Genomic DNA, 9,496 nt, shown 5'->3' with positions numbered 1-9,496 from the left:
AGTCTTTGTTTTGGGGAGATTTAATTTTTTAAGTTTCAGGCATATTTTAGATATGAGACCCTTGTCCGTTGTATGGCTAGTGAAGATCTTCTCCCAATCCCTGGGCTTTCTATTGATCTTGGTAGCTATGTCCTTTGTCACACAGAAGCTCTGAAATTTCATGCAATACCATTTGTCCAATCTTTCTTGGGTTTGTTGTGTTTCTAGAACTCTATTAAGAAAATTTCGGCCTGTGCCAAGGAGTCCTAGGGTTTCTCCTATTCCATCCTGTAATGTTTTCAGAGTGTCTGCTTTCACACTGAGGTCTTTGATCCATTGGAGTTGATTCTGGTGCAGGGTGATATATATATATATATATATGTATGTATATATATATATGTATGTATATATATATATGTATGTATATATATATATGTATGTATATGTATATATGGATCTAGCTTTAGTTTTCCAAAAGTGATTAACCAGTTTTGCTAGAACCTTTTACTGAAGAGGCTGTATTTCTTCCATTCTATTTTTTTAGCTCCCTTATCAAAGATTAGATAGCTATATGTATGTATGTTCATTTCTGGGTTTTAAATTCTATTCCATTGTTCCTGAGGTCTGTTCTTATGCCAGTACCAAGCTGTTTTGATTACTATGGCTTTGTAGTAGAGTTTGAAATTTGGTATTGATATTCTTCCAGTACTGTTCTTTCTGTAAGAATTGTTTTTGGTATTCGGGATCTTTTATTGTTCCATATGAATTTTTGGATTGCCTCTTCTATTTCCTTGAAGAATGAGGTTGGAATATCGATAGGTATCGCGTTGAATTTGTAGATAGCCTTGGGAAGTATTACCATTTTCACGATGTTGATCCTTCCAACCCAGGAGCATGGAAGGTTTTGCGACTTTCTAAGTTCTGTTTTGATTTCCTTTTTCAGGTTTTTACAGTTTTCATCATAGATGTCCTTCACTTCTTTGGTTAAGTTATTTCCTAGGTTTTTTATTTTTTTGTGGGCTATTACAAATGGTGTTGCTTTCCTGATTTCAGCCACGCTTTTCTTTTCTCATTGTTGGCATACAGAAAAGCCATTGATATTTGAGGGTTAATTTTATACCTTGCTACTTTGTCAAATTTTGAATCAGCTTGAGCAATTTATACCCTGTTACTTTGCCAAAGTTTTGAATCAGCTTGAACAATTTGGGAGTGGAATCCGTGGGATTCTTTAAAGACAAAATCATGTCATCTGCAAGGAGTTAGAGTTTTACTTCATCTTTCCCTATTTGGATCCCTTTTATGTTTGCATCTTGTCTTATTGCTGTAGCTAGGCATTCTAATGCTAGATTGAAGAGAAGTGTAGAGAGTGGACATCCTTGTCTTGTTCCTGAATTAAGAGGAAATGGCTTTTTTTTCACTATTAGGCATAATGCTGTCTGTAGGTTTATCATATACAGCATTTATTGTATTGAGGAATATTCCATGGATTCCTAATTTTTCCAGAACCTTCATCATAAAGGGGTGTTGGATCTTGTCAAATGCTTTTTCTGCATCTATTGAGATAACCATTTGGTTCTTATCCTTGCTCTTGTTGATGTGATCAATTATATTAATTGATTTGCATATATTGAACCAGGTTTGCATCCCTGAAATGAATCCTGTTTGATTGTGGTATATGATTTTTTGGATGAATTGTTGAAGTCAATTGGCCAAAATTTTGTTGAGAAGTTTTGCATCAATGTTCATCAAAGAAATGGGTCTATAGTCCTCTTTCTTTGATTAGCCCCTGCCTCGTTTTGGGATGAGGGTTATGATGGCTTCATAGAATGAGTTTGGTAGTGAACTTTCTCTTTCAATTTCATTGAAGAATTGAAGGAGTATTGGTGTGGGCTCTGCATTGAAGGCCTTGTAGAATTCCGCTGTAAATCCATCTGGTCCTGGGCTTTCCTTAGGTGGGAGGTCTCTTATTGCTGTTTCTATTTTGCTTGATATGGGACTGTTAAGATGGTTCAAGTCGCCTTGGTTTAGTTTTGGCATGTCAATATTTGCTAGGAAAAGGTCCATTTCTGCCAAGTTTGAAAAGTACTCCTTATAATGTACTGAATCTTGGTTGTTTCTGTGGTGATGTTTCCATTCTCATCTCTGTGTTTATTATTTGCGTGTGTTCTCTTCTTTTTCTGATAAGATTTGCTAAGGTTCTGTCCCTTTTGTTAATTTTTTCTAAGAACCAACTCTTTGTTTTGCTGATTCTATGGATTTTTGGATTCTAATTTGTTTAATTCTGATTTAATTTTAATTACTTAAAGAAAGAATTTTGACCAAGGCTTCTATTTACTGACTTTTCTTATCAGTAATGTTCTAATATAAGACACTAGTATGTTTAGAGTTCTGTGCTTTTCAGTGGGAGTGCAATAAAGCAATTTCATTACATGTCTGGGGAAATAATTTAGTTCTGTTAACATAGGGAATGAAAAAAAAGTTTCAACAGAAAAAAGGGTCTGGAAACTGAAAAACACAAAGAGGTCATCAGGCTTGCGAAGTTCAAATGCATGGAATTCCATGAATAAAATGAGTGTTGAAGTAAGCCTGACCCAAAGAAGCAGAAGTTCCATGGTTTCCCTCACTTGTAATAATTACTATATATCTAGGATAGTCCTAGAAGTAGATCACAATAGCTCAATAGCCTTATACATATAAGATGTACCATACAAGATGAGGCTAAGCGAAATGAAATCTAAGATGTGGGAACAATAGGTTTTTCTTTGTTGTTGTTTTTAATGTACTATGTGATTTCTTTTTTGTTTTGTGTTTTTCCCCTATGTTTTATCCCTCATTGTCACTGTATTTGATTTTGGTACTCTGTGTGTTGTAAGTATGCTTATCTGAATTAAGGAAGGGAAGGGGTATAGCAAAATGATGAGACAAAGGACAAAGGGCAAACCAATGCAACAGTGATACTCATAAGACAATATGTTGGAAATGAACTTAACAACTTGGAAGGGGACATATAGAGAGAGGGAAATGGAAGAAAATGAGGGGAAGGGTAACAAGAAATGTTCTCAGTACCATACATAAGTAGCTGTACCCCTTCTGTACATCACCTTGACAATAAAATTAAATTAAAAAGTGGGTGTACTCTACTTAAAGGCTGCTTTCTTTTGAGTATTTTGAATGTTTTCTATATTGGCAGTTCTGTTTCTGTAGAAGAAACTGTAATAGAGCTGGAAGGACTGGATTTAATTCAAAATCCTGCCAATTACTAGATGTACTAGATGTACTAGTTCTACAGAAAAGTTACATCATTCTAAGACTTTGTTCTCAGATTTTCAATATAGTTAATTATACATCACTATTTTCACCAAGAAAGAAAAGTTGTATGAAATTTAATTATTATTATTACTACTATACAACTGTTATTAGTATTGTTATTGTTGTTGTTACAGATTATTGGATTATTAGTGTCATATATTCATTCAAACAAAAATAATCATTGTATTTCTTTGATTTTCATTACAATTTAAAAAATAAAACCATCGAGTAAGAAGTGTACTCAAAACACATTAGAGAAAAATGAAAGAAATATTTCTCTAGTCATTAATTACATCATTAGTGATAAAAACCTGACACAGATTTGTGAAAAAAAATTATGACTAAAAGTTTTAAACTAAAAATTTTAAAGAGCAAATAAGAACACAAGCCAAACAATCAAGAAAAAAAGAATTTGACAAAACAAAATGCTCAAGATGCCAGACACCAGTGGCTCACACCTAGCTACTCAGGAGGCTGAGATCTGAGGATTGTGGTTCAAACCCAGACTGGGCAGTAATGTCCATGAGATTCATCTCCAATAAACCACCCATGCAACCAGAAGTGATGCTGTAGCTCAAGTGGTAGAACAATAGCCTTGAGTTGAAGACCTGAGGGACAGGACCCAGGCCCAGAGTTCAAGCCCTACAACACCCCCCCCCCACACACACACACACACATGCTCAAGGCAAACCACCTTATTACAAATTTTATGTGTGTTTAGGGCTAGTAAGAAATTCTATTTTTCATCAGTGTCATTACTATAGAATTAACTATTTTAAAATTTGAACATTGAATTTATAATTAAAACATAATTTTTGGAATTCAAGAATGGTTATAAATATATAATGAACTTTTCAGTACTATAATTCTTTAGTTAATCCTCAGTATTAAAGAAAAGTATCTTCCAATAAAACACTTAAAGATAAATGGGATTCCAAGTATTGAGCAGAATCATTTATTCATAATGTGTATAATATCAAAATATAAAAGCATATCAAAAGCCCCTTTTAAATGAAAATGAATTGCAGGAATTCAGAGAATGGCAACTAAACAGGTATCAATTTTAAAGTAATTTTTAGTTTAATTATGTGAACTTTAATACAGATGAAAAAAATTCAGAGTACAAAACTAAAATTTCATTTTCTGAGTAGAGAATGTGACTCAAGTAGAAAGCCCTGAATGCATTTTTAATTACCACAAAAAGTAACTTGTTCGAGCCCTTATAGGATAATTAAATGCTTTATGACTGTGTTTACTTTCGTGAAATTAATTTAAATTAATTTTAAACTCAGTGCTGTCATGAAGAAATATTTATTGGTAAAAAGTGGAGAATTTAATTTGCTATTTAAAAATATGATTTCCTAATAGTCAATCTTTATTTTTTTCATCACTGACTTTTTAGTACTACTATAAACACATGAATTCAGTACATGGGCACTGTCCCTTACTTTTTCACTAAAGGCTGCCATTTTACCACTAGAGCTCATAGCTCCACATCTGTTTCTTTGTAGTTAATTGGAGAGATTCTCATGAACTTTCCTGCTGGTCTGGTTTCAACTATGATCTTCAGATCTTAGCCTCTTGAATACTATTATTACAGTGAGAGCCATCAGTGACCTGCTCATAACTGATTTTCGTTTTTATCAGTGTAGGGATCCAGAGTAATTATGAGTTTTATTTCTCATGTTGTAGACAAGATTTGATGTACTTTTTACTGCTGCGAAGATTAAACAAACACAAAAAAGCACATCTCACACCACAGTGGACCTCACTCTCCCAGACTCCACAAGTTAAATGGAAGAATGAAGATGTACTATATGTAGCAAGGATAAATTTGGTTCAACACAATACTATTGGTGATACTTATATGTTATTGTCAACAAGTCTGTTAAGATATATGTAATCTTAATAAAATCAATTAAGATGTAGAATGAGTAATATTTTGTGTCATACTTGATTTAGGCTTATTGAGGTATCAAAATCAGTCCCACTAAAAAGCTTAACAATGACATCCCAAAACCAGAGAGAAGCGGGAATTTATGTAGGGAAAGAGAAGAGCATTTGAATTTAATTGATTTCAAAGTCTGACTGAAAGAAACAGCTCTGTAAGTTATTAATGTATTGTTGATTTCTGAGTTTAATTTTATTAGTATTTAGATGAACATTCAAATAACTTGAAGATATTTTTTCTCACAATACTAAGCAAATAAAAATACTGATTTTTGTCAGTTTCTCTCCAGAAACCAATTAGCAACAAATGCAAACCTTTTCCCAGTCATGGCAGGCACCACAATGAGATGCATGCTTTAGGTAAACTCTCTGATGACAGTATGAAAAAACAAAGTCTTTGGTCATTTTCTGATTCAGAATAAAAGGACTTAAAGCTTTAAAAATGGTAAATGAAAACAGAGGAGAAAGGATAAGGATTCTTTTGAGGGTGGATTTGATATTGTTCTTTTTTTTAAATAATAGAGCAAAAGACGTGCAGAATAGGAATAATAGCACATACAATATGCATTGGATATTTCTAAATGGAGTGACTAAGTAGAAGATAAAACCTTAAAGTAATGCAAAATTACTTAATATTATATTAACCTTGAAAATTCACAATGTTGAACATGTAGCAATGGTAGATATACAAGCATGGCAGCCCAGGGTCTCAAACAACAAATATTTGAAACAGATGAGTTAAGTACAAATCTAAATTACAAAATATGATAAGATTATGCAGAGGAATTACAACTTCATAAGTAAGGTAATGAGTACATTTCTTATTGAACAATGTTACCCACTCCCTTGTTTTCTTCCACTTGTCCTCCCTCTTGACTCCCCTCCCTCCTCTACTTATATAGATCATTTCCAACATAGTGTGTTCTAAGTGTCACTGTTGCTTTGTCCTTTGTTTCACCATTTTGTTATTCCCCTTCTATTTCCCAAATCAGATAAACATATACACAAAATGCACAGGGCACCAAAATAAAAAACAGTGATAACAGGGGATAAACCAAAGGGGAAAAATCTAAAGAAAAATGAAATAACTTCACACAGTACATTAGAAAAAAAGAAAAAAAATTTCTTTCCATATATTAGAGCTCATTTTGATTAGCATCATTTTATACAGTCATATGTATGTAGCTATTGAGCTATTGTGATCCTCTGCCAGGACTATCCTAGTCCCTTACAAGTCTATTCACATAAGAATATTACATTGAACTATTAACAGGAGAGAGAAGAACATTGAAATCAGAAACAAATTGGGGCACCTTTGTATCCTGCAACAATGAGAAAACACAGCCACAAACCTAATGAATAGATTAGATACTAAAAAGGAAAATGCATTTTTACATTCTCACTTGTGCAAGATTCAACCAGACTTAAGATACTTCAGCCTTAGTATTCTGAAATTTGGCAATAAAACCCAATAAATAAATAAATAAACAAACAAAACAATAAAAAACAAAACTAAAACAAAAAACAAAAAACCCTGCCCCTTCTGGATTATTAATTTTAGATTTAAAGGGAATATTTATTTTAATAGAGGTGTATAATGTATGCTGTTTAGGATACTATTATCATGCATTGTCTAGATTATTCAGGCACCTTTATTTGTCAGCAGATGACTTTGGCAAGTTTGTATGCTTTAGAATATTTGGACAAAACTAACTCCTGTGCAACCATCACAGTTGCTTTGTCCCAGGTGGAATATTGACAGATTGCCTAGATAAACTGGAATTTTTCCTGAATCTATTTAAGAAAACAGGGTATCCCCAAAATCAAATCAGAAAAATCAATTTAAAGCCATAGAATGAGATAAACAACGGAATTGGACTACACACAAATAAGTATGGGTGGATTTTTACCCACAGAACCTTACGCATGAGGACACCTCACAGACTACAATACTTGTAATGTTTGGAGACATATTAACAGCATTTAATATCAGCCATATGTTTGTCATTACATAAACATACAAAGATGTGCCATAGCTATTTACTGTATTTTAGGAAAACTAAGAATTAATGCTAATAAATTGAATCCAGTCCAAACGTCATCTCTAATCTCAATCTAGACTATTAACAAAGTCAAGGTATGAATTTTGAATGACCTTTATTTAGGATGATGAAGCTTGTAGTACATTTAAAGCATGGAAGAGCAAAAAACTTCTCAAAATGGAGTGCTTTGTTTCACATCAGATTATAGCTGTGGTAAGATGCCAAAGAAATTTATGTTGGAGAATATAATAATTTTTTTGCAATCTTGAGTAAAAACATAGGTGAAATTGTAATGGCTACTTAAAAATTCTAATGCCTAAATTAACTTTCCTCTTTAAAAACATCAAATGGCTCAGATAAAATATACTATATATATGCACATATATATATACTATATATTAGATATAATATATATTACATATAGCATATATAATATTAAAAACTAATTATTTCCTAATAGTTTAACATTTTAAATACTCCAAATAATATAATTGTGGTTTAAATATACCTTATACTTCATTTTACCTTCGTATATAAGTAGATATTCATAGTTTATACCATTGCTAACAGACTTACTAACAAACAGAAAAGATAACACACAAGTCACAGTACTAGTCTCTGAAATAAAACCATATACACACTGTATGTATGCATATATGTATATATATATATATAATTTTATATATGTGTGCCTGTGTATGGTGAATGTTTTTTGACTTTGTTACTGCTGTTATGATTCTGTTAATAAGATTATTTTAGCAATAGAACAATGTAGTAGGTATTTTCTTTAGTGATTTCCTTAAATATCTACAATTATCATTTGGGAATACGGGTAGGTGTGTGTGGCAGGCATGTAGGATGTTAATGAGGGGTTATGTGAACAATATATAGAGGAAAATATAGAAATTAAGACTCAGCTACTTGCTGAGTCACTGCTAGAAAATAGTAACTGAAACATTTGGAACTATTTAGGCAGTTAATTCTAACTATCTTATTCTACAATAGCATACATCTTCTAAGATTAACATCAGTTTAATTGAATTGGTATTCTGTAAAGGTTTCTTATATTTTATTTGAAACTGAAAAGACATGTTAAGCTACAATATATTTTATTTTGCAAAGAATATTTGGTATTTTTAAATTGCTTTATCACCAAATATTCCACTCAATGGTAGGCTAAAACTAAATACAAAATTTAAAATTTCATTGAGACTCTAACAAAATCCATTTGCCTGTATGAATACCATTTTTAGATATATTTGCAGGTTACAAAGTAAGAACCTAGGACAAATATCTTGTCAATAGCTCTTAATGAGTATGTAAGCAATTTATCAGGATGGCCACAAGTCATAGATATTTCAGATAAATTACACTCATGAATATTACGTCATGGAAAAGGAACTTAATAAACTGGACTCATGATAGTCAGAAAAACAAAATAGTTGTAATAAGCTGTTTAATAAAGATTCAGTTCATTTGAAAATCTCTATTTAAAGCTACATATGTAAATCTACTTTTTATTTTTTAACAGGAGAAAGAGGAAGCATTCATTTCAAAGATTTTGGATCTAATAACTCAGAGGGAATTCACGGTATTGTTCACAATTTAAATTTGAAGCTATATTATTCGTATTCAAGTCTCAAGTCTGCAATTTACTAGATACTTAACTTCAGAGAAAAGCAATCTTTTACTATCCCAATTTCACCTTTGTAAAAGTAGTATAATAGATTTAATGAGGTCATTATGAAGGTCATATGATCTTCCTTACATGAAAGATCAGAACAATTTCTGCTTTGGAGAAGTAAAATGAATTGAAGTTGTTGCTTAATCATTAGTATTTTAAATAAGAGAACTAATGAAAAAAATGATCTTTGATGATGCCTAGAAAATGTGTGTAACAATGAAATCCTTCCCCCTTTGTAAAAGTAAAAAAAGTTCATAAAAAAAAGAAAGAAAAGAAAAGAAAACAGAATGCCTAGAAGAGTTGGGATTTAACTATCACTAGTTCTTATGTTATATCAGCCATTATATCAAATGACTACAAGTGGCAAGTTTATCATAAATGTACAGTATAGAAGTCTGAAGTCAAGCTGTGAGTAGGCCCACATACCCTCTAGAGAGTAGTGTAAATTCTGTTCCTTATCACCTTTAATTTCTCCCTGCTATTGGCATTCTTCAGCATGAGTCACCAATCTGCTCATCTTTTCACTATGTTC

The sequence above is a fragment of the Dipodomys spectabilis genome, unplaced genomic scaffold (assembly GCF_019054845.1).
Source record: "Dipodomys spectabilis isolate Male_0828 unplaced genomic scaffold, ASM1905484v1 ptg000075l, whole genome shotgun sequence".
NCBI classification, from domain to species: domain Eukaryota; kingdom Metazoa; phylum Chordata; class Mammalia; order Rodentia; family Heteromyidae; genus Dipodomys; species Dipodomys spectabilis.
This window is presented reverse-complemented; position numbering follows the sequence as displayed.